The sequence below is a fragment of the Acomys minous genome (genome assembly GCF_964271855.1).
Source record: "Acomys minous genome assembly, chromosome: 2".
Classification (NCBI taxonomy): domain Eukaryota; kingdom Metazoa; phylum Chordata; class Mammalia; order Rodentia; family Muridae; genus Acomys; species Acomys minous.
The window spans coordinates 107,172,579-107,196,243 of NC_140484.1; the positions used below are offsets into that span (position 1 = coordinate 107,172,579).

Sequence of the window (23,665 nt, forward strand, 5' to 3'; positions counted from 1 at the left end):
GCTCCTTTCTTCTCTGTCTTTTCCCACAGAAACGTGGTACCCAGAACTGCACTATAAAAATACTCCCAGGTATGTCTGATTAGGTATGAGTGTGGTGGGACTCTTCCAGACAAAAATGTTTTATAGAGCCCTGAAAAATTATGCCATTTTTATAATCACATATCTCTAATGACTTAAATTACGTTTCATTTTAATTTAAGCCAGGAGGCATTTCTCTCTTTAGCTGTAGATTAATGCATAAACAGGTAGACTGACAGTCATCCCACTGTTAAGCCACATTTTCCTCCAACCAGGTTTTCAGAAGGTAAAGGACTGCAACCTAAATGTAAAGACTTACATTTTTTTTTTGTAATCTTCTTGTTAAATTTAGATAATTGGATTTCAGATCTGCAGATACGCTACTTTGTTCATGTGCCAGAAAACTGTTGTAGTGTCTTCGTTATAGCTCTACAAATGATCAATGAAGAACTTAGTTTCCTATGAGGAGTCCAGTGGCTGTCAAATTGGTCTTCACCCTCAGAGTCATCTATACATGTTGATGAGTGGATATTGTAGTGTGACAGTGGTGACAAAATCTACAGGTGAGATGGTGTGTTACTCCCTTCCCATGCATGAACTATGCAAGCAGCAGGAGGAACTCTGAAATAAAGTATGATAACCCCCCCTTTTTTTTTTAACACAGAAGAAAATCAAGTCACAGAGCATCATGTGATTTCTTTGTGCTCCCCAGAATACCCGTCTTCTTTAATCCTGGTGATATGATGTCAACAGCAAACATCAGAAGAAAACTTATGAAACTAAAGAGGGGGTGGGGGAAGCCTGCAAGGACCAACTTTCCTTTTCTTAGATTCTGGACTTCAAATCCCTCGTATTCTGGAAATTATAAAAACTTTGAATTGATGTAAAGGGAATATTGGCAATGTGTTTAGAAGCTTCTTGATGGAGCCTGTATCTTAAGCACCGCTCTGAAGGCTGGGTCCTCAGGTGGTGCTCCTGAAAGGTGGAGGCAGATTCAAGGTGGTACCTGCGAGGAGGTCACTGGGTCATTTTATGCACTCTCCTGAAGAGGACTGTTGTATCCCATCCCTTTTTTCATGTACTTGCTTCAGGCCACCAGGTAAGGTTCTGTTTTACCAATCATAGAATAAAACCTCCAAAGAGGCAAAAGAGACTTTTCTCTCTTGGATATTTGTTATGGTGACAAAAAGCTGTCTCTAATACTCCTGTTGCTATAAGATTAGTTTCCTCTTGCTCAGGAAGAGAATTTTTCTGTCATTACATCATGTGTGCTGGGGATGCTGGAAACATTGCAAAACTGTCAAAGCTATTTCTTTGATATACTATTGTAGGTATATCATGGGCCTGTGACATTCCATTGAATTAAACACCTGAAGATTATTTAATTTGTAATAGTTTAGGATTAAATGACCCTTATGTGTTCATTCACATGTTGAACATTTGGTCCTCAACTTGATGACACTATTTTAGGAGGTGGTAACAACTTTAGAAGGTGGGGCTTTGTTGGAAGAAAAAGTCACCAGGGACATGACTTTGAAAGTTATGCTTGCATCAAAAATTAATCTCTCCCCCCCTCTCTCCTGCCTCCCTCACTGTCCCTTTTCTCCCTTGTTCTTTTGAATATTTTGTGCATAGCTAGGCAAAAGCAACTCACAGAGTTGTGGATATTATTAATAATATTTTAGAAATAATTCCCAAATAGGGACATAGCACATGAGAAAGCTTGGGGAGAAGATGTGAGGTAGCTAATGTATTTTAACTAGCATCTTACTTCAAATATTGATTGATCCTCTTAGGAGATAAGTCAGTTGTTTATCAACACGTGCTTTTCTTCTCTTTTCATTAATTTAATTTAATTCCATTTATATGTAACCTGAGAGTAGCATTCCCCTGCAGTATGCCCGCTCCATTTGTAAGCTGAATTGGAGTCATCATCCCACTTTAATGGCTGTGAAGGACTGAGAAATTAATAGCTCTCTCTTGAATTAGTAAATTATATTTTCCAAAGAGAGAAAAGTGCCTCGTAAAAATAAGTGACTAGAGTCACTTTTATTTTATAACAAGTCTTTTTATGCTATAGTTTTAAGCCCCCCTTTTACAATAACATCTTACATTTATATAGTGCTTTATACTTTTTGAAGCACTTGCATGCACATTAGCCCCTTTTATCTCTACAACAACCTTCATATCTAAGTAGGGAAGGCATAAAGGGGAAGCCTGTGCTGCTCAGTGAAGAATCATGATATGAGATGACTGTGAAAGTGGGCTGTGCATCAGGTTCGGCCTGTGGTTTGCTGGTCCCTGGATGTTTTATGATGTTCTTCTATGCCAGGGATGTGAAGCTATAGGCATCACTGAAGGAGAGATATTTTGTCATTTTTTTTCCAGATAATTCATTCTTTTCTCCTTCCAGAAACATGATCTAGTAAAGCCTAAGTTCCCCCAAGTATATCTATCAGCCTCCTTGGGAGTTCGTTCTACTTAATTTTCTTCTCAAAAACACAATGTCATCAAGTATAATCGATGCTCTGAAGGGCCTCAGGAGCTTACACACCTACCCTGCACCCTGCACTCTTCATCCTGAATCCTGCATCCTGCATCCTGCATCCTCCATCTGGCATCCACAATTCTCTCAGCACTTTCGTCTTCAGTCTCTCCTGTGTCGGTGCACAAAACTGGATAGTGCAGAGCTCAAACTGAGAGGACATTCAGAGGAAAAATGGGATGTACTTATCTGCCATCGTCAAGGTGACAATCTTACCAGGTGAGAACAAACAGATGGTCACTTTCCTGTTGGATAGGAATTCAGTTCCACCTGAGCAGCCTCACGGAATGATGTGCACCTGACCATTATTATAATAATAAATAATAATAATGATAACAAAAACAATAATAAATATGTTGCCGAATGCAAGTCTTTTCATAATAATAAAATAGGTGAAATCAAATCCTCAACAGTACACTTACCTGGACTGAGGAAAATAATGCCTAATCCTCATTTTAAGAACTTATATGTATACACATACAAGTGCGTACGTACAAATACAAATACATTTTTCTACAATTTTGACAGCATTTTACTGCGTAGGCCAGGCATGACTAAAACTTCCTCCATTTGCTGTGTGCTTGGTGGGGGTCATATTTATGTGCCATCACACAGAGATAATACTCATATTTGATAAAAGTTCAAGATTGAGTCCATCTTCAATTTGAGTAAGTAAATCTACTTCAAAACTAATCCTTTAAGCTACACATTTTGTGTAACATTGCAATTTTATAAGAAGAAAATGAGAATGGGTCTGCTCAGGCTGTTAAAAACTTCATTAACCCGTATTCTTTCATTTTTTTTCCTCTCTGATGTTCCTCTGTGTTATCTGTTGACCGTTAATACTTTCATCTTTATATACTTCCGATGAAGGGCCTGGTCTGCAGAGTTCACAGGCTCTCACAAGCACACAAATAAGTAACACATACTGTGTGCTACCTGTGGTCACAGAAACACATCGTAGGTTTTCTGCAAACCTATTTTGTCCAAGTGTTGTGAAGCCATGCCCTCTGGATTGAAACATTCACTGTAGAGAGCAGAGAGAGGCTCTTGTGACTTGGAAAGTTCGGAGAGTCAATAAGCTCAGAAAGTTAACAAGTTTTCTTAAGTTCCACCCACCCATCGGCTTATACAAGATGTAAGCAATTTCAGGGGTGGGGGAAGGATTCTTTTCAACGAAGCCATCTGCAAGCTGGGCAATGACCTTCACGACAGAGTTTCATGAATTATTAGTCATATTGAAGTGGGCTTTTTGGTGATACAGCTGGCTTTGAGCCACATGTGTTCTTATCAGTAACCAGTCACTCAGGTTTCTGTACGTTCCACTAGTAAACTCATTGGTTCGCCAAGCTACACTAGGGTAGAAGATTTTGTGTGGGCTCCTGTTGGTACCCTATCTGGGGTGAACAGACATCAGTTCAGATCTCCCTAAGGCCATATGCCACCCTGTCTCATTGTCCCTAGACCACAGAATCACAGACACTGGATGTCCAACACCATGCATGTTTATGACAGTCTTACTTGAACATAGGCTTTTGAACATTAACCTATTCTGATTATACTTTTACATACATGAGCTATTGCCTATCTAACATGAATTTCTAGTCAGGATAGATCTTTTTTTTTTTCCTTTGAGACAGGATTAAATAAAGATAAAACTGGCTTTTTAACTCACAATGTAACTGAGGATGGCCTTGAATTTCTGACTCTGCTGACTCCATCTCCTGAGTGTTAGGATTCCAAGTGTGCACTCACAGACCCACTTTCTGTAGGTGCTGGGATTCGAACCTGAAGCTTCATGCATGTTGGACAAGCAGTGGACCAACTGAGCCCAGAAGAACTACTAATGATTAAAAAAAAAAATGGGTGTATTTGTGGAAAATAAGGTTCTTCGTGTTTCACTACAGAAATAATCTTTTGAATGTAAAGGAAATAATACAATTCCACTGCACCACTTTCTATTTATTTAAAGAGCTTTTTCTGACACTTGTATCCACACTTCCAGATGGAACTTGCTGTGAAAAAATAGCCTTTAGTAGATTTTTGTAAACAACTTGGAGAGCAAATTCTTTCTGATTTATTTACTCTTCTCATCTCCAGAAAACCAGCTCACTGTCAAATTCTAGATCATTCTAAAAATATCTAAGCTGGCTTAATAATATTATTTATCTTTAATGCTGAAAACCCAGCAGGTGGAGAAAAATGAGGACAATCGGGTGAATAATGGATGCGGAGATGACTTATTGTTTCCCTGGATGAGAAATAAGCATAGTTTATTATGTGACCTTCTCTCAAGTGCCTGTCAAGAACTCGGAGTAATAAAGCTGCACTTTCAAAGAGTGACTGATTAAAAAAAGATATACATGAAAACGTTGTATCTCTTTATCAAGAGCTAATAGTCTATTTGTGTGTGTGTGTGTGTGTGTGTGTGTGTGTGTGTGTGTGTGTGTGCACTCACAAGTGCCCGTGTTTGCACAGGTAACACCTATGTCCCACTCTCATGCCCTAAAACATTCATGGCTCCTCCCTACATAGTGTCCTCCAGCTCACTTATCTTTTGCTGGTTGCATTTTGGGATATAGTTGGTTTAAATGGATGCAAACAAATGTATGATTTTTCTCTTCACGAAAAGGTCATTTGGGTTTTCAGTCATGTTTCCCCTTGTAGACCTTAAAGAGAGAAAAATCTTTTGATTTTTAGGGGTCTGTAGTATCTGGCTTTCACTGCTTTATTTTCAATTTAATTCCACTAAGTGACATTTTTCTTTTCTTTTTAATACTAATCCTAAAATTTTAGCTAATGGGAACACATTGGGACCACTTTCTTGTGGATCTTATTTAGAATGCCCATGGATGTCATACAGTATCTCTTCAGTATAACGTGGAAAGGTCAGTACTGGGCTGTTTAGTATTCAGGATGTTTTAATATTACTTACATATAAGAGATCAGTTTTGTTTTAGAGGCACGCCATTCAACACACAATCCCTTTGGCAAGCCAAGTGTCCTTTAGGAACTGGAATATTCAAAAGTCAAAGCACTCTGGGGAAATAAGTTGAGAATTATTAAACCCTACCACGTGTAACCTAAGTTGAAGTGGGTAAGGATGCTTGCTGCTAAGCCTGATGGTCTGAGTTTTATCTCCAAGACCTGAATTATGGAAGTTGAGAATCAACTGCTATAAATTGCCCTCTGATGCTGCATGTGGTCTATGGCACACATGTCTACCCATCAAGGCACACAAATAAGTCAATGTAATATTTTAAACAAATGATCGCGTAGGGGGGGAAAATGGGATTGTTTACCAAGTGTGTGTGTGTGTGTGTGTGTGTGTGTGTGTGTGTTCTTTCCATTTTTAAACTTGTCAGAAAGGAAGTTACTACTGGCTTTCAGACAGTATCATCATAAACTTTTAATTTCCTGGTGAAGTTCATAGTACCAAACAGAAGAAACACTTGGAGTCATCCTTTGATGAAATGTGTTCTGTTCAGCTGCAGTTCGGTTTAGGTTTCCTGTTTTGATGCAGTTACTTGGCTTTGGTGTTTGTAAAGTCTTTTTAGAAGCTGCACTTTTAAAATCTTCACTTCAAGTTACCTGTCTAAATCATCTCCACCTTTGTCTCTATCTGTATATGTATCTAACTATCTGTATCTCTACGGCTATTTCTATCTCTATGGCTATATCTCTATCATTTATAGCTCTCTTTTGTGAAGACAAAAAGAACTAAGGAAGATGGAGGTGGTGGTGCAGCACTCAGGAGGCAGAGGCAGGCAAATCTCTGTGAGTTCAAGGCCAGCATGGTCTACAAAACGAATTTCAGGACAGCCAGGGCTACACAGTAATCCCTGTCTTCATAAACCAGACCAAATGAAACAAAACAAAACCAAACAAACAAACAAACAAATACAAAACCCAAAATACAACAACAACAACAAAACAAGGAAGATAAAGTTCCAAATTAAATATCACAGAAGTAAGCTATAAAACTTAGTATTAGTATTAGATTTATATGTAGGTATGTTTCATAGCCCTTTCCATTTCTTTTTAAAATGAACATGGTTGAGACCAAAATTAGTTATTTTAATGACAACTGAGTACTCATAAGAAAGTCTCTGTTTTATTTTCAAACTCAGTTGAAGCATTTGAACTAAATAATAATTCTTCCAGGGTATCCAACAGCAACTTAAAATCACAAGATTGTACATGCTCATTCATGTTGCCTAACTTATGAGCACTGCTTTGGTATGCGTTCACTGCTTCTAGAACCCTGGAAGAACTGGTGTGTATGTGTGTGTGTGTGTGTGTGTGTGTGTGTGTGTGTATACACACCTCTGTGTGTCTGTGTGTGTGTGTGTGTGTGTGTGAGACAGACAGAAAAAAAGGGATAGAGAGAGAAAGAAAGAAGGAATGAATGAGGGGAAGACATGACCTTCGTGTCTTCTAGAAACATACTGACAACTTACTTGACCTGACACAATGACGGATTCACATCAAAGACAACTAAAGAACAAAAGAACTCACCAAATTAGCTGGGAATGGAGCACACAGAGGCCCTTCCATTCCCCAGAATAATTTCATGGAATAGATGGCTTGGTGGTAATTAAATGCTATTTTTAAGACTTAGTATTTAGGATGGTGTCTTAATAAGGATTTTATTGCTGTGATGAGACACCATGGCCATCGCAACCCTTATAAAGGAAGACATTTAACTGGGGCTGGCTTACAGTTCCGAGGTTTAGTCCATTACTGTCATGGCAGGAAGCAAGGCAGCGTGCAAGGAGATATAGTGCTAGAGAGGCAGTTGACAGGTCTACATCCATGAAGAGAGTGACACTGGGCCTAGCTTGAGCATTTGAAACCTCAAAACCCATACCTACTCCAACAAGACCACATAGTGCCACTCCCTATGGGCCTGTGGGGGCCATTTTCATACCACCACATATAGTAAAGTTTCCAAGATTAAAACTGAGATGATGAATTTGTTAACTGAGCACTTTCAACAATAATATTAGAATGAAAGAAAAATAAGAATTAGTATGAAAATTTAACAATACTGGGCTATCCTGTTTCTCTCTACTTTTTTTTTCCCTCGGCCTTTTCTACACTATTTTCTTAGATACACAGGACAGATGCTTCATCGCAATCCATTCTGAAACCATATAAACGCTGGTAAAAATAGCCACCCAAATTCCTTTAAACTCCCCATTCTTTAAAAACTAAATATTGGTGGAAACCAATATATAATTGCATTGGAATGATCATTCTGCACAGCTTAAATAAGTTTGAAATAGGAAGTGAGAAGATAGAAGCATCTAGTTGGTATCACAGCAAAGGCAACGTGTCCTGTGCCTTTAATATGTAAATCCACTGAAATCCAGCCCTTGCCAGGCTCAGGGGCTCCCTGTTTATTACTTTATGACATTTCCACACTGAAGGTGCAGGAGGGGCTCACAGTAATTTGCTTGATGTTTGATTAGAGAGGTTCCCCATCACTATACCAGCCCACTTTGGGCCCATTTCATTTTAGAGTTGTTGTCAGTCATTTGAGAGTGATATGCCCCGTGCCTGGGAAAAATAAACACATCCCATATTAGGTAAAGCTTTGATGGATGGGAGGTTGTCGAGTGACAACACCTCTTTCGGAGAATAGGGAAAATCGGAATGTGGGAACGAGAAGACAGGGCAAAGGGACAGAACAGATGGGCCCAACTAGGCTTTCCTGGTGATCTCCAGCTCACAGTAACTGTGGGGTGGGTGTGGTGGGGAGCGAGGACAACAAAAACTTTGAATTTGCTTTATTTTTGCCTCGGTGTGATTTCATTGTACTGACTGTTCTGAAGAGGGGGCTGAGTCTGGGACCTGCGTTATTTGTTTCTCTTCCTGTTATTAAACCCAGAAACCCAGCACAGCTGTTAGGAACCAGAATCACAAGTTGCTCTGGAGCCCTTTTAATTCCACTCTTTCAACCCTGAGTCAGCGTTCAAATCGACTATTTTGCCTTTTCGTACTCTCAGATGCTCGATGTTGCACAGATTGGGGAGTTGTTTTTAACAAATACATCTGCATTTGATTTGGGGAGCAGGGAAATCATGCGTCCTTTCAAATCGTTCAAATCTCTTTCTCCCCCACCACCCTAAGGCTGCGGAAGGAACTGGACACGGGGACACTGGCAACTGTACATTCGAGGTAGGATGCCCACCCGTTCAGCATCGCTTAGTGACAAGTTTCAAGGTTTCAGAGAAAGGACATTTCTGCCAGAGCAATGTGTTTCCTTTCCCCAGTGTTTTCTGTCAGCTAGCTCCTGCTTATCTCTGTTAAACTGTAGAGCGCTTGTGTTAGCATGATTCGAACACAGGCATTTCTACTCGGCGTGCAGCTGGCTTCCAGGCGCGTTTTCCATGACTCTTCGTGAGGACTAATTACTTCATACTGCTTTAAAGTGTCCAGGGTCCTGCGACTCCCAGTGAATACTGACAGCCTTATGTATGACCTCGTGGATTGGATTACAAGGCTGTATCCGCCCCCCGCCCCCCCCCCCCCAATTCCTATCTTTTAGTTACTTTGAGTTCACGGAATTGGATCCCCACACACAAGAATCGCTTCCTCTTCTGGTCTTCCGTTTGGCTAAGGAAATGCTTTGTTTGGTTTTTTCCCCTCTTGTGAGTGAACTGAAGGATCTTCTTTAGTTGAAAGGAAGTGTCCGTTCAGTAAAGGACAAACTGCGTTCTAAAGCCACACCTTCCTCTGCCTGAGGCCCTGCCTCTGAGCTTTGAGGAGGAAATCAGAACCTCCTGAAGGTAATCCAATCCTGTTGCGCATGGCCTTTGAAGCAATCCAACACCTTCTGATTTGGTTAAAAAGAGAGAGAAGAAAGTGTAAAGGTGAGCTTAGTGGAGCCACTGAGTTACACTATGGAAGCAATTGAGATATGGATCTACTTTTCAAGCTCTGGCTCTAGATCTCCATGACTTTTTAGCTTCCTGGGCGTAACAGTGAGACACCCTGATGAAAACACTTTAACAGTCACAGTGATGAAGGCACCCCGTTTCTAGCCCAGGAGGGAGGGAAAAGAGATAGCAGAGGCTCCACGTTTACACATCACAGGGTTTTTTTTTGTTGTTGTTTTTGTTTTTAATCCATTTTCTTCTTGATGCTTTAGGACAACTATCTTTCCAGAAGATGTTTACTTGCCATTGCTTAATAATTAAACAGCATCCTTAACTTCTTCTGCGGATTTCCTCATATTAGAGTCACGTTGACCACACTCCTTAACATACATGATTTATACTGACATGTGTGGAGGATTCATGATGATAGTTTAGCATTCACTTACTGATTGGATTATGACAATCGCCTTATAAGGACTTTCTCTAAATTTTATGGTCCGAAAGCTTACATGTCATTACTTTTAGAGGTATCCACTTAGTCATTTAGTTTGGGGAAGTTAGGAAAATAAAACAAAATAAAATGAAGATGTCCGTGAATCGTTGTTTCTCATGCTGACGTGTTCTTATCGACACTGCCAATAAGGTTTTATCAGTTGGGGGCACAAGGCAAGTCTATCTTATTAGTGCGAAAACTAATGAAAGATCATCCTGACAATGGTAATTAATTGCGGCTGTTGACAAGGACTCAGTTCTGTGCGGTCCCTTTGCTCTCTCAGTCTTTCCGCTCTCTTCTCTCAATTAGACGTATGAAAAGTGAGGCCCTCCCCATGGAGAAAGAAGCTTTTAGATTAATCATATTATCTTAAGGTTCCAAATCTCGGTGCCTGCGTGACCTTTCTTCCCTTTGAATCCATTATCTTAAGCTATCACAATAATCCTGGCTTTAGGGAGGGAGAAAGGGAAGAGGAATCAAACCTAATAGATGGCAAATAAGATTAATCTACGATCTAAGTGCCGATTACACTTGGCCCTGCCCTTGAACACCCAGGTGTAACCTTGAAATTCACATCCACTAAGTTCTGCAATTGGATTGAGTGTCCCTCAAGGCCTTCAGGGCAGCTGGCCAAATTTTACCCATTAGTCCCCAGTGCGATCCCAAGCCCGGCTCAAAGTCTGACTCTTTTTTTTCCCCCCCCTGTTGTGGAATTTGGCAGCTGTGCCTTTTCATGTTTGTTTTGGGATAGCTCACATTTTTTAGATAAAATACTTATTTTGGGTTCTTGATTTTTTTTTTTTTCATCAGAAGCAGCCAGCCATGGAGGGATGGAAGAGCTGAACTTTTACCTGGACCTCACAAGAGGAAAAAAAAAATGTTCCAGCCTCTCAAAATCTGATAGCTGTACCCAAATAAACTCGAGTCTTTGCTTCTTTCAAAACACTGACATGCTGATCCCTAAAGCTACGTATATTTTAGAACAACCAAGAGAAGGAAGAAAAAAAAATCTTCCTTGCAACATTTGTCTTCTGAACTTTGAACTGATTATTTTTCTTCCACATACCCTGGGGTCTTAGAAGGGACAGTCCTTGGGCAAGATGGAACAGGACACCAAGAAGTTTGAGCTACTGGGGATGTGGACAGAAGAATCAGGTTTTCTCAGAGCAGCCTCTGATCCACAGTGAACTGACATAGGACAGAGTCAGAGAGTAGGGGCCCAAAGCTGTCAGTGAAGATGCTCCCAGCTGGCAGGTCTGAAGGTAGACATGGCTAGATGGTTCCTCATCATAAAATCTATACAAGACTCAATGAGCTTGAATGCAAAGTGAAAGTGAGATGGGAAGTTAGGTCTACAGAGGAAAAGCAGCGGACTCTAAAGATACAGGGGGTAAAATTTGGTTCTCAGAAGATATGGTCATTTCTTCTAGTAAAAAGTAAGTACAACTCTGGGCACACTAGTTAGGAAACTGCCTCTTTAATAGTTCTCAGTCTGCTAAACTGACCTCAAGAGTATGCCCCTGTGGATTCTCCAGCACAAATACACCTGAGGAACAGAACAACTGTGAGGCTGCGAGAGCACCACTCTGGGTTCAGTCCCCTTCCCATTACCACATAAAAAGAACAAAGAAAAACAGGGTAAGTTTAGCTATATTTATTACTAATAGATTTTGGGGGATGGCATGGGAGTGTGGTGCTGGGGTTTGAACCTCGTGCACTTTGCATGTCATGCAGATACTCATATCATTGTATAACCAGTAGGTTTTTTTTCTTCCTGTTTTGTTGTGGAGATAAAGGTCTCTCTAGGTATCCCAGGTTGATCTCAAGCTAGAGGCAATCCTCCTGCCTCAGCCTCCCAAGTGCTGTGATTATAGTCATTAGTCACCAGGGTCAACCCTATTGACCTTTCTTTCTTTTCTTCTTCTTCTTCCTCTTCTTCCTCCTCCTCCTCCTTCTTCCTCTTCTTCTTTTCTGTTTTAAGACAGGATTTCTCTGTATAGCCCTGGCCGTCCTGGAACTCACTCTGTAGACCAGGCTGATATTGAATCTAAGATCTGCCTGCCTGACTCTGCCTCCCTAGTGCTGGGATTAAAGGTGTGTGCTACCACACCTGGCTACCCTGTCCTCATTCATAGTTCATGAGGCCTGAGCTCTTAGTAGAGTAACGACTCCAGTTTATCTGTCACTCCAGTAGAGTTCTCCCAGGATTCTAACTGTGAAGCCTGGTTTCCAAACAAGCTTCACTTTGTGTCTTTTAAGAATACAGTAGAGCCAGGCATGGTGGTACACGCCATTTATCCTAGGGAGGCAGATGTTGGAGGACTTTGTGACTTCAAGGCCAGTCTGGTCTACAAAGGAATTCCAGGACCGAGAAGGCTACACAGAGAAATCCTGTCCTGAAAAAGAACAAAAAAACAAAAACACAAAAAACAAAAAAACCCAGGCTGGAGACATGGCTCAGCAATTAAGAGCACTGACTGCTCTTCCAGAGGTCATGAGTTCAATTCCCAGCAACCACATGGTGGCTCACAACCATCTATAATGTGATCTGATACCCTCTTCACCACTGTATACATAATAATAAATAAATCTTTTTAAAAAACCAACAAAAACAAAAATTAAAAAGTACATTAGAAAATTATCTTCCTCCTTAATGCATATAGTAAAACAGGACTGCAGATGACCTTAACCAGAGGCCACATTCTAGAAACAGAATTTTGACTGTTGTGTCTATATAAGGCAGGGCTGGCCAGAGATCCTGGCTAGATGGTGACTGTATGACCTTCAGGCCATGATTTAACACCTCTGGCTTTTCATTTGTCCAAACATATAAAGGATATGGAAAGACTGAAGTCTGTGCGGGGCCAAGGGTTGGATAGGTACACGAATAAGTGGGTGGCTGTCACTGGCTGACTGAGTTTAACCCCGACTCCACTGTTCACTCCTTGTGTGACCTTGCGTGAATTTCCTTCAGCACTCACATATGTGTCCTCCTTTTCTAGTGAGAACATTATGCATGCTTATTTTGTAGAGCTTTGTGACTAAACACATTAAGAATGATCCAACTTTGAGAAGATTCGCAAGCATCATATGACTCTTATGGTTCTCTTTTGTTATTTACAGTTTTCAATCACATTACACACCACACACACACACACAGACACATACATACACACACACACACACACACACACACACACATATACACACACACACATACATACCCACGCGTGCACGCACTTTTTTCTTTTTTTCCTCCCCTTCCCCCCACCTCCTGTGAACTTGAGAGGTCTGGAAAACAACACTGAAGTTTTCTGTTTAAGTTTTTTTTTTTCAAAGGCCACAGCTGAAAAAACATTAAGGAAATGAAGGACCCTGTAAGCGCTGGTAAAATACAAAGGGTTCTTTCCTTTGTTTTGTGTGGTAGGACAGTGGCGATTTGACGAAATGTCAGAGCCCCCCTCAGCTGTCCAGGGAGGGTTAACTCTCACCTCAGCAGGAGCCCTCTGCCATTAAGTCAGGGAGAGTAATGAAATTTCATTTAATTTGTCAGGAAGAAAGTGCTAATGTTAAAAGGCATTTAATAAAAAAGGGAAGAGATTCTTTGAAAGGGAGCCCTTAAGTAATTACTTCAAGTATCTCAGGCCTGCTCACTAGAATATTTACATTAGTGTTGTACAGTGCCTGTGTGTAATTAAATTAGTGCCACATTTACATCCTTTGCCTTTTTTTCCTTTAAAGAAGTGTGATTTTATTAATAATCCCCACTTTTTAAAACGAAAGAGAAAACTTGATCCAATCAAATCAGATGTTAGTGTTTGTTTGAAATGTTCTTGCTGAATCACTGAGTTAAACGTATGTGTCTGTGTTTGTGTGTGTAGGTGTGTATGCATGTGTGTGTGTGTGTGTATGCATGTGTTTGTGTATGTGTGTTTATGTGTGTATGCATGTGTTTTTTATATTTGTGTGTGCATGTGCATGTGTGTTTGTGTGTGTGTATGTGTGTGTGAGTGTGTGTGTGTGCTGGAAAGGAACTATAGTTCCAAGATTGAGTAGGGATGTGAGTTCCTCCTTTTACTTGAAAAGATGCCATTGTTTATCTGCTCTGCTCTGCCCTAGAGAGTCAGGTCTCTAATTGTCAGCAGTCTGTACCCTATACAGATACCCCTTACCCCTTCGCCCTCCCCACGCCCAGCCCAGATTTTCCTTTCCAAATGCCTGACATGTGCTCAGACATATAACTGACGGGCAGTGCCATAGGAGGCAGGTTCATCTCTCATCCCTCTCGGTGCACCAGCAAGCTCAGTGTGTCACCAGCACTTGAAAGCAGAGATAAGTGATGAGCTGGAAGCGGGGAGCAAAGAGAGACCAAGACAGGCTGCTTTGAGCTTTGACAAGGAGGTCACACTTTAGCCGAGGATCCTGAAGTATTTCATTAGACATAAGCTGCTGCTGTTTTCCAAGTTAACATATGTAAGTTTCTCATGAATGGGTTGAGCACTGATGTATGAATGGTTTCTTTCTATCTGGCTTTTCTTCTAATGTACTGAACTGGGGCACTGGAAAGAAAACAGGTGGCTGAGCAGAAGACAAAATAAAATTACAGAAGAAGAAATACCATCCTTGCCACTGATTCAAAGATTACAGGCATTTGAGATCAGCGGGAAGGTTTGTAAATGACCCTGTGCCAATGATTCTAGCTACTCTTAGGGCTGTATCTGGGCCGGAGAGGGGGTGTCGAAATGTGAGTCTGATTATACTGTCTTCTTTCTATCCATCCTCCCAGGCTTTCCCTGGCCCTAGTCAAAGCCTGAACTTTTCAGAAAGCTTCATTTGTCCTCCACTAACTTTCCAGTCCTACTCTTCATGAATCCACTCTGTTTTTCAAAATAGTAGGTCCCCAATAGAGTAAAACGTGTTTATATCTGCCCTTTTGAGGACATTTTTCCTTTGCCTAAAGCTGTGATATCCCATACATAAGCCACTAGGCTTATAGTGCTATTTAAATGACAAAGAAATTAAAATGATCTAATGCTAAATATGTATCAGCTGCATGTGAGGCTATCAACATCTGTACATGGTAAATGGCCTATGCTTGGAATGAGGCAGCTGCAGACCTCTTGTCACTGTGCTGGTTTGTATTAGACATTCAAGGCTACAACGGCAGTCACCTCTGACTTTTGACTTAGCTATTGACTTTTTAACTTACACTTGCACACAAGCACGTTTACAACTCACAGCTCATGAGTCCATAGAAAGGTAGCTCATCAGCAAGACCTAGTGGTACGTCACTGGGATTCCAACCATCAGAAGGCTGAAACAGGAGAATGGTAACTCCAATGTCACACAGCCAGATACTATGAAAGGAAGAAGAAGAGGAGAAGAAGAAATAAAGGAAAAAGAGAAAAGAGAGGAGAGAGAGAGAGAGAGAGATGGATGGAGAGAGAGGGAGAAAGAGACAAAGAAGGAGCAACACTAAAATAGAAGGGAGAATAGGAGAATCAGGATGTCTTCTTTGTCACCTCCCCCATGCAGAAGTCACTGTGTAATTATCCAAGTTTCCTGGTCATCAACCATCTTCTTCTGTAGTCTGTGGGCTTTTCTTCTGGATACGTCAGCATCATGTTGTACCCACAGGAAGCAAGCAGTGTCAAAATCCTTCCATGACTGATCAGTAAATACTTTAGAAGTATGAACTCTCTATTGCCGAAGTAAGAACTGTTTATCTCCGTCCAGCGATGGGTACTTTGCACTGTCCCGAAACACAAATGAAAGCCTGAAGCATCAAGAGGATGAACTACTAAGCCAAGACCCTGTGGCTCGTGAGGGCCAAGAGGAGTGTGCAAGTAGCCCAACACCAGCCCATGATCCTTTTCTTCTTGCCCTTGGTACTCACACAAACTCATCAAAAGAAATAAGAGCGCCTTTGCACATGCTTTGAAGCAGACAGCAGTCACTCCTCCACAGTACTGTTATATTTTAAAATCACACTGATTTCCACAACAGCTTGACTATATAATGCATTGTTTTGTCTTTGCTAAGTATTTCCTATTCTCCCTTTCTCAGTCCCCAAATAAAGAGGGAATAAAGACAGGACACTGTACTCACTCTTCAGTTAGAAACCATAATGTCTGCAGAAGCAAACAGGAGAAAAACTAGAAAATGATGCATTGCAGCATGCCTTCAGGAAACAAGAGGCACTGAGGCTATGAGATCCAAGCCATGACCTTTCATTTCCTTGGCTCCTCAGCCCAGGTCATGTTAATTAGCATTATCATTTCATTCTCTTAACTGCATTCATTACTAATTATTTTAGAATAATAAAACTTTAGACTCTTTTATAAACAAATTAAGTTGTCTATAAATAGGACTCCGGTCAGATATTGAAGCCTCACAACCACCAAATCACCAAAATGATTAATAATTCAATAATATTGTGGTCATGCTCAGACACTATTGTTATTCTTCTGTCTTGGGAAGAAAAGATGTTCCTGAGCCAAATGTCTTTAATTCAAAATGTGGATCGAGGGAAATGTTCATGATTGAAACTTAAGCTTCTGTTTTTCTCATCAATAAATACTGTGGCGAATGAGAGAGCTGAGGAATGATTGGCTCCTCTCTGCGATTACATCCCATCTTGGTAGAAGGACCACAGCATCCCGCGGGAAACGTCTGTCTCCTCCAAGCTCACAGTGCCCCCTCGAACTCTTAGGACCTCATTCCATGGCAAGTGAGAGTGTACATATTTGGCAACAACAGCAATACCAAAAAATAGTCAAAAGGATTATTGTTCCCATCATGAGGAGGGGAGAATTGAGGCATAGGCCTTGTAGTAATTGTCACAGGCATATAACTAGTGAGTGACAGTGGAGGTTTGAATGAGTGCAACGCAGTTCCAGGGCCTATGTGTTTAACTGCTGTACTGTCCATCCAGCAGCAGGATAAACACACTTACACGAATGCATACAGAATTCTACAATGACTCTGTAAAGTAACAGGGAATATCGAGATTTGTTTTCATGTTTTAATTATGGATACCATCTAACCGGAAGATACAATTCTGATTGTCCACAAACTTGAAAAACGAAAATGGGTACCATGTCCAAATAGAAAAAATATATAAGAAAGAATATCTGGTAAAATGAGTTTTTTATTAAATAATTTGCCTAAGTGGATAAAGAAAATATCAGGGGACAATTTCTAAATCATACATTTCACTATTCTTTGCAATATAATGTAAATTTTGATCAATGAAAGTAGTAGAATAGTTCAATGCTTTAGAAATTTTGAAAGTTTGCTATCACTGTGAACTTGCAACAAGACCTTATGTTCCTGGCCGCTAATGTTGGTCCATATAAAACTAAATTCACTTGCTCTTCCCATAAACACAAAGTGTAACAAAAGAAAGAAAAAAAAAGGTAGCTTTTAAAAAAGTATCCATGATGTCCTAGTAACAAGAGCTTCAATCAAAATCCAGATGTAATTTTTCTCCCAATCATAACATGCCGCTAATGGCATTTTACAAATAAATGGATTGTACTCTGTTTCTTGAGAGCTATTTATACAGCCTGTTCATTCCGGCAGTTGTTTGTGTCAGTTACTTAGCAGAATCGACCGGACCTGATGCAGTCTGCTGTGATCTGCTCTTCAGATGAGAAGAAAACCAGAAGCTACCCAATGCGTACATCGGCAAAGTGTCCCTGCTTTTAAAGACTCTGAAGTAGCTGGGAAAGATGGTGGATGCTTTGATGCTGAAGTCTGTTCCCAGACAGGGGAAGAAAAGAACAGTTCAGTACTTAGCTTTGTGAAGAATGCTTCAGGAACAACATGCTGCGTGCCACAGAAGGGAGTAAACCAGCAAAGGCTTTCTAAATACAATTAAAATAACCGCTCCCGTTATTCAGAGTCAAACTCCCAGCAAAAGAAAACATAAAATGACCCATAATCATGGTTGCAGCATTCAAAAAAATAGATATTGAAATGGGGAGGGAACACATTGAGAAGAGATGATTTGTAAGGATGCGGTTAAAACTGTTTATATGCTGGGTTCTATTTGTTTTACAGCAAGTGGTGCTGGGACAGCACGGAAGGTTATCTTTGACAAGGTTTTAGCTATTATTTTCTTCCACTGAAATGGTATTTCTTGAGAAAAAAAGGTCTTTGGAACAAAATAACAATAAATCCTGATTTAGATACATAAACCTGCCATTGATATCACATAATATCAGTGTTCTTTCTCACTCGATACAGGCGTTTTAAAGATAAATGGTAAAACTGAACTGGAAATCCATCTGGCCGGCTGCCTGCTCTAATGAATAACCCCACTTTGGCTCCTGCAATGTAAGCAGAAAGTTCTCTCCCGGCCTCTTTCGTCTGTCATGAATCTACAAGACAGCCGACATAATATCTGGGCGACAACGGTGCGCTAACAGTGCGGTGACTTCCATTTTCTTTGCTTTCTATTGATTTTCACTTAATAACTGGCGAAATACTAAACGTCCGCCCTGAGTACCTAATAAATCCTGCCTGAGCTTTTTATTGAGGAGAATTTAATAAAAACAACCATTGCGGCTGAGGGATTTTTCTTCTGGACAGAACACAGGGGTAGGGGACAGTGGGGTTGGGCCAAAAGGAAGCTATTTAACTTTTTTTTTTTTCTCGGTATAGGGCTTCGCCCCTTTAGGAAAGATGGCAGCAATGTCAAGGATACATGTGCGTTTGAACCAGTCCCCAGAGAGCAGCTGTGGTGTCTCCAGTCAGGACATCAGGCCACTGTGAGAAAAGGGCTCCGAAAGGCTAAAGTGAAGGTTCAGCAAATCCTTGCTCTGGCTTCTGGGATTTCACGTTTTAGTGAAGGATTTCTTTTCTTTTCTTTTCTTTTCTTTTCTTTTCTTTTTTTTAAACACCAGAGTCAAAAATCTCTAAGGATACACACTTCCACTGATAGTTCAAGTTTACTACTGGGAGAGTTAGAGCAGCTTGCCTATTGCCTATTGTGGTCCGATGAGGACTCACAGAAGTATAAATGAGAAAAAGTGGTACTCACCAGCTCTCAGAAGGTGGGGTCAGGAGGAGAAAGAGTTCAAGGTCATGCCTAGCTCTACGGAAAGGATGAAGGAACCCTAGTCTACGGAAGACCCTGTTTCAAACTCAAACACACAGAAATCATAGAAATAAATAATAATTGTCTGCGAGGACATGCCACTTAAAAATCTTTCTCCTCTTCAATGATAATTTGAGTCTTAGGATTTCAATTTTTGGATGTGTGGATTTTGGACCTCACACATTTTCATCAGCATAAATTTCTAGGTCTGTTGTGGGTGTTTCAGAAAACCTCCTGTTCTGCAGTGTGGGCTTTTCAAAGCATTCCACAGCTGATGGCTCCCTCCACTCCTTGGGGTTTAATTGAGCCAGAGACTACGTTTAAGTCATTGCACTTAATGATAAGTGTCCCAGCACTCTCTCTATGTGCATGTCTTCCGTTCCACGCTCAACAAAATGTTTAATGATGAAGCCACATTTTTCAAAATGAAGAGGAGAAGCACGTTATACCCTAAAAATCATGGGAAGTATTTTTCCATGGTTTTTGGACCTCCATCACCCCAGCAAAACTATATGGGACTCAGCTCAATGCCAGGGCAGATTTTCCTACAGAATGTGACAGCTTTCATCTCAAAGCCCAGTGTTGAAATTAGAATCAGCAGTACCTAGTAAAAGGTTTGGCTGCTTGATCAGTGAAAACAAGACATTGTTGCCAAACTGATATGTGAGGTTTCCTCTTCCAAAGAATCAGTAAGTAAACTAATGTGGTAGGTGTCTTCTCATCAAAATTCGATAACTAAATTCAACCATGCCTATCAAATGTTGCTGCTTTCCCTCCCTGGGGCGACTCAGTAAACATTGTTTGACTGACTCAGTGAAGGGGAAACCCGCCCCTTCCTGCTATAATACAGAAGTATCTGCCTTCTCCTGTTCTGTGTCTCAGTTTCCTAATCTTTGAAATGGAACAGATTTCTATGCGTTGGAAGTGTGAAGGGGCTTATTTTATTAAGTACTTAAAGTACTTCTTGATAGGAAGTCTAGACTTTGTACTCAAACTTTGTACTCTTACTAGACCCTTTCTGTTCAGGGGAGACTAGCATGTTCCCTGACAGGGAAGAAGCCAGGCACTCATGAGAAAAGGAAGCAACAAGAAGTCTCCTTACCTGCCACTCAGTTCTGTCAAGAACAGAAAACTGTTTTAGTAAATAAAGTCTTCCTTCTCCTAAGTGTCCCTGTATATAGCACCATTCAACAAATGTTTTCTCTTGTGATGTATAAATACTGTTATGGTAGCTGAAATTGGGACTCTTCCAAAGAGGAACCTGACCCCACTGTTCTGGTAAAGATGACCTGCACTTCATTCAGAAAATGGCGCTCTTCCCTAATGTCAGCTTTCCCTTTTGAGCAGAGTCCTCTTTGCTCAATTCTTGCTAAGCATTTCTGTTTCTCTTGCTTTTTAAAGTCCGCCCCTTCTCTCTCTCCGTGTCTGTGTGTGTGTGTGTGTGTGTGTGTGTGTGTGTGTGTGTGTGTGTGTGTGTGTGTGTGTGTGGTTTCAGCCTTTAGGTTTGCATTAACGCTCACACATTGTCTCCTGGGCAGCACACTTTTGTTTTGGTTTCAGACTAACACTGGAGAATATTGAGCATGCCTCTTCTCTTGTCCCCAGGCTGAGACCAGGGAAAGATATTTTCAAGTTGACTCTCAGGTGTTGGCCTGCTTCCCTCTAACTGGTCCACATAAAGGTGGATTGCTATTCAGATAATGTCTTCCCCACTCCACAGAAGGCTGGTGTACTGAGCTGTGATTGTGACAAATGATTTACTATTAGGGACATTCTGTAATTATTGTTCGGTGGGACCGCAGACCGATACATCATTAACATGATAGACGGGCTTTTATATCAGCAAAAATAACTAAATTAATAAAAATGGCTTCATTCCAAACCCTGTCAGAAAGCCAATACTCAGAACAATCAAATAGCAGTGGTACCTGAGAACACCCTGGTTTATATTCCCGACAAATCATGTTTTATGCATAAGTAATAAAATATTTGTATATATAATCTCTATAATATGGGACTATGTATGTAATATAGCAGATTTTTATAAAAATCAGTACTAAACAAAAAAGGTAGGAAATTTAAATATTTAGTTCCCACAGGATTTAGACTTAAAATTTATGCCTTTATGTACTTGGGTTGCAGTTTGAAAATACTAAAATTTGTCAATGACAACTTTTCACTTCAAGATCTCTTGAATGGTGAGAAGCATTTTAACATAGATCCTACAGAACAAATCCTTCCTTCCTTCCTTCCTTCTTTCTACCCCCCCATCTTTTCGTCAGTGAGCTAATTATTAAATATTTAGCTTCACAATTCTTGCCTTTCTATCCAGAATAAAAGGAAAGAAAAGTGTATATTTTTCATAATTCTGCTGGAAGAGGCTATGGAAACAAAATGTGAACCATAGGGAGTCATGCTAAAAATCTTTAAAGCATGTATAAGTACTACTCACAGTTATATTGCTAGATTCACCCACTTTATGCTGACAGTAAATTTCAGTGAGAAATGACCATTATAATAATGGAAAATCAAGGCATAGACTCAAGAAATCAAAAAAGGGATAAAACAGTGTCTAAGTGGGTTTTTGTTGTTGTTGTTGTTGTTGCTGTTGTTCTTTTCTCCCTTCCTTATTTTATGTATTTCAATATATTTGAAACACATTCATTATCCAAAAGTCTTTAGGAGAGATGTTCTTTGCCTTTCAAAAGCCTTAGTATTTTGGAGTTGATGTAAGCACATATGCATGTGATGGCCACCATGCCCATCACTAGTGGGGCCTGAGTAGAACCCAGTCATCTTTCATCAAGCAGAGATGCCGCAAAGAGAGGAAATAAAAAGTGTACATGGGTTCTGATATGGTGTTTCTACTATAAGGACTTACAGAACTGGGTGCAGTAAATGATCCAAATCAACTAAGAGGATCCAAATTATCTTTAAAAACAGCCTAAGTTCATTTGTGTGTGTGTGTGTGTGTGTGTGTGTGTATGTGATCCTATTTTGGACTTAAACATCAACAAAACCTTTTCAGAGAAGTTTTAGTTTCATAAAACAATTGAGATGAAAGGACCATTCTATTCCCTGCACTTGTACAACATCTGGTCCCATCATCAATATCCAACATCCAGGGAGCACATTTATGACCAACATCGACAGGGGATGTGTGGCCATGGTACACAACTTACATGCAATCTCTTCTGGTGCTGTATGTTCTGTGGCCATTCTATGTGTGTATATTTGTCCTTTGTCACACTCGAACAACAGGCTTTTCTACTTTTAACGGTGTCTTTAAAGATTGAAATTCAACCTTTAGCAGCTGTGTTGCTGGAGCTGTCTCTACTGCAATACCCTAGACCTTTAGGAACGGTGTTGTTGTTATTTCTTAATTCTACAGAAGCTCAAGTGATGAGCCCTCGATAGAGCCCAGGGAGATAAAGATCTGGGTAAATGATGCTGTAACAAGTCAGCCCTTTCAGAGCTCCCTGCAAGCAGGAAGTCCTTCTCCAGTGCAGGGTATGATGGGAAAATTACATACACTATAGCTCAACGACACTGGGAGGATTAAAAAAAAAATAGTTAAGGAAGTTCAGGAAGCCAGAGACATCTCAGGAAGTATCCTACATGGCGACAGAAGACAAGAGTTAGAAGCAACTTTCCTAGGGTACAGAGCGAGGGGCCCAACAATTGATTTTATGGCAAAAGCTTGATTGAGACCTATTTTAAACCTCATCTTCTCTGCTTTGGACTTCTCTTAAAGGAAGACAAATGCCCTTGAAAAGGAGTCTTAAAAGTGTGATTCACGGACTCAGGAAGAATTACAGGATGCAGACGGCCTAGCGAAGTGCCTCCCTCCAAGGACATCACATTTCCTTCCTCTTAATCTGAGTGAGCCATTAAAAAGTTAGCCTGTTCCCCGGAGGCTCCTCCCCAGGATTCTCCTCGAAGGAACTGCTCACACTGCAAAGGTAATTTACCTAGACAAGGTTTAGGAAGCAAGGTTCCAGTTCAGAGACCGCAGTGCCTTCATGAGGCCAGGGGCCTCTTTTCAGGACTCTTCCTGAAGTTAAGTAACAAAGAAAGATACAGAGTAAACAACCATGGCTCAGAAACCCACCACCCCTGCACCCGTTATTATCACGTGTAATTAACTCCCAAATGTGATAGCTTCGTAGTATTTCATCCAAAGGTAAACACGCAGTTCTACGCGCCCTCTGCAAATAGGTTCCTGTTATCCAAATGTTCTGTTCAGAGAGTGGTTTTAATTATTTGAGCTTCTAGTGGGAAAACTGTTTTCTGAGGGGCAGGGATGTGGGAGGGAACGGGATTCTTTGCTCTGGACCTTGGGGAGTTGCTGTGGTCATTCAGCTTCACAGGACTTCAGGAAAGCGAGCTTGAGGGATGATTCCCTTTTATGGCAAAATCACTCGCATGAATTTGCCGGTTTAAAGTCCACTGGAAACAAGGCCGTGTGCTTGCAGAAATGCTGCAGCTGTGTCTACCAAAGCAGCTTAGATTCTTGTCTCCCTGGTTCCTTCTACCCTGCCCTCCCTCCCAAGTGTCTTCCTCCATTCCGGAACAACATGGCAGTAGAGAGGAACATGAGTGAGGACCTCCCACTCTCTTGG

The 23,665-nt window shown here is 40.7% G+C and overlaps 1 long non-coding RNA gene across 3 annotated transcripts; it reads left to right on the top strand.

Annotated features, from left to right (window-relative positions):
• Positions 1–8,570: 8,570 nt before the first annotated feature.
• On the top strand, positions 8,571–22,822 carry LOC311581650. Of its 3 annotated transcripts, none has more exons than XR_014773830.1 (3): positions 8,571–8,746; positions 10,751–11,578; positions 22,798–22,822. It is a non-coding gene; the product is annotated as an uncharacterized lncRNA (long non-coding RNA). The 3 variants fall into 3 exon arrangements; XR_014773831.1 differs by lacking the exon at positions 22,798–22,822 and adding an exon at positions 18,191–18,460; XR_014773832.1 differs by lacking the exons at positions 8,571–8,746; positions 10,751–11,578; positions 22,798–22,822 and adding exons at positions 17,560–17,727; positions 18,191–18,460.
• Positions 22,823–23,665: the final 843 nt, after the last annotated feature.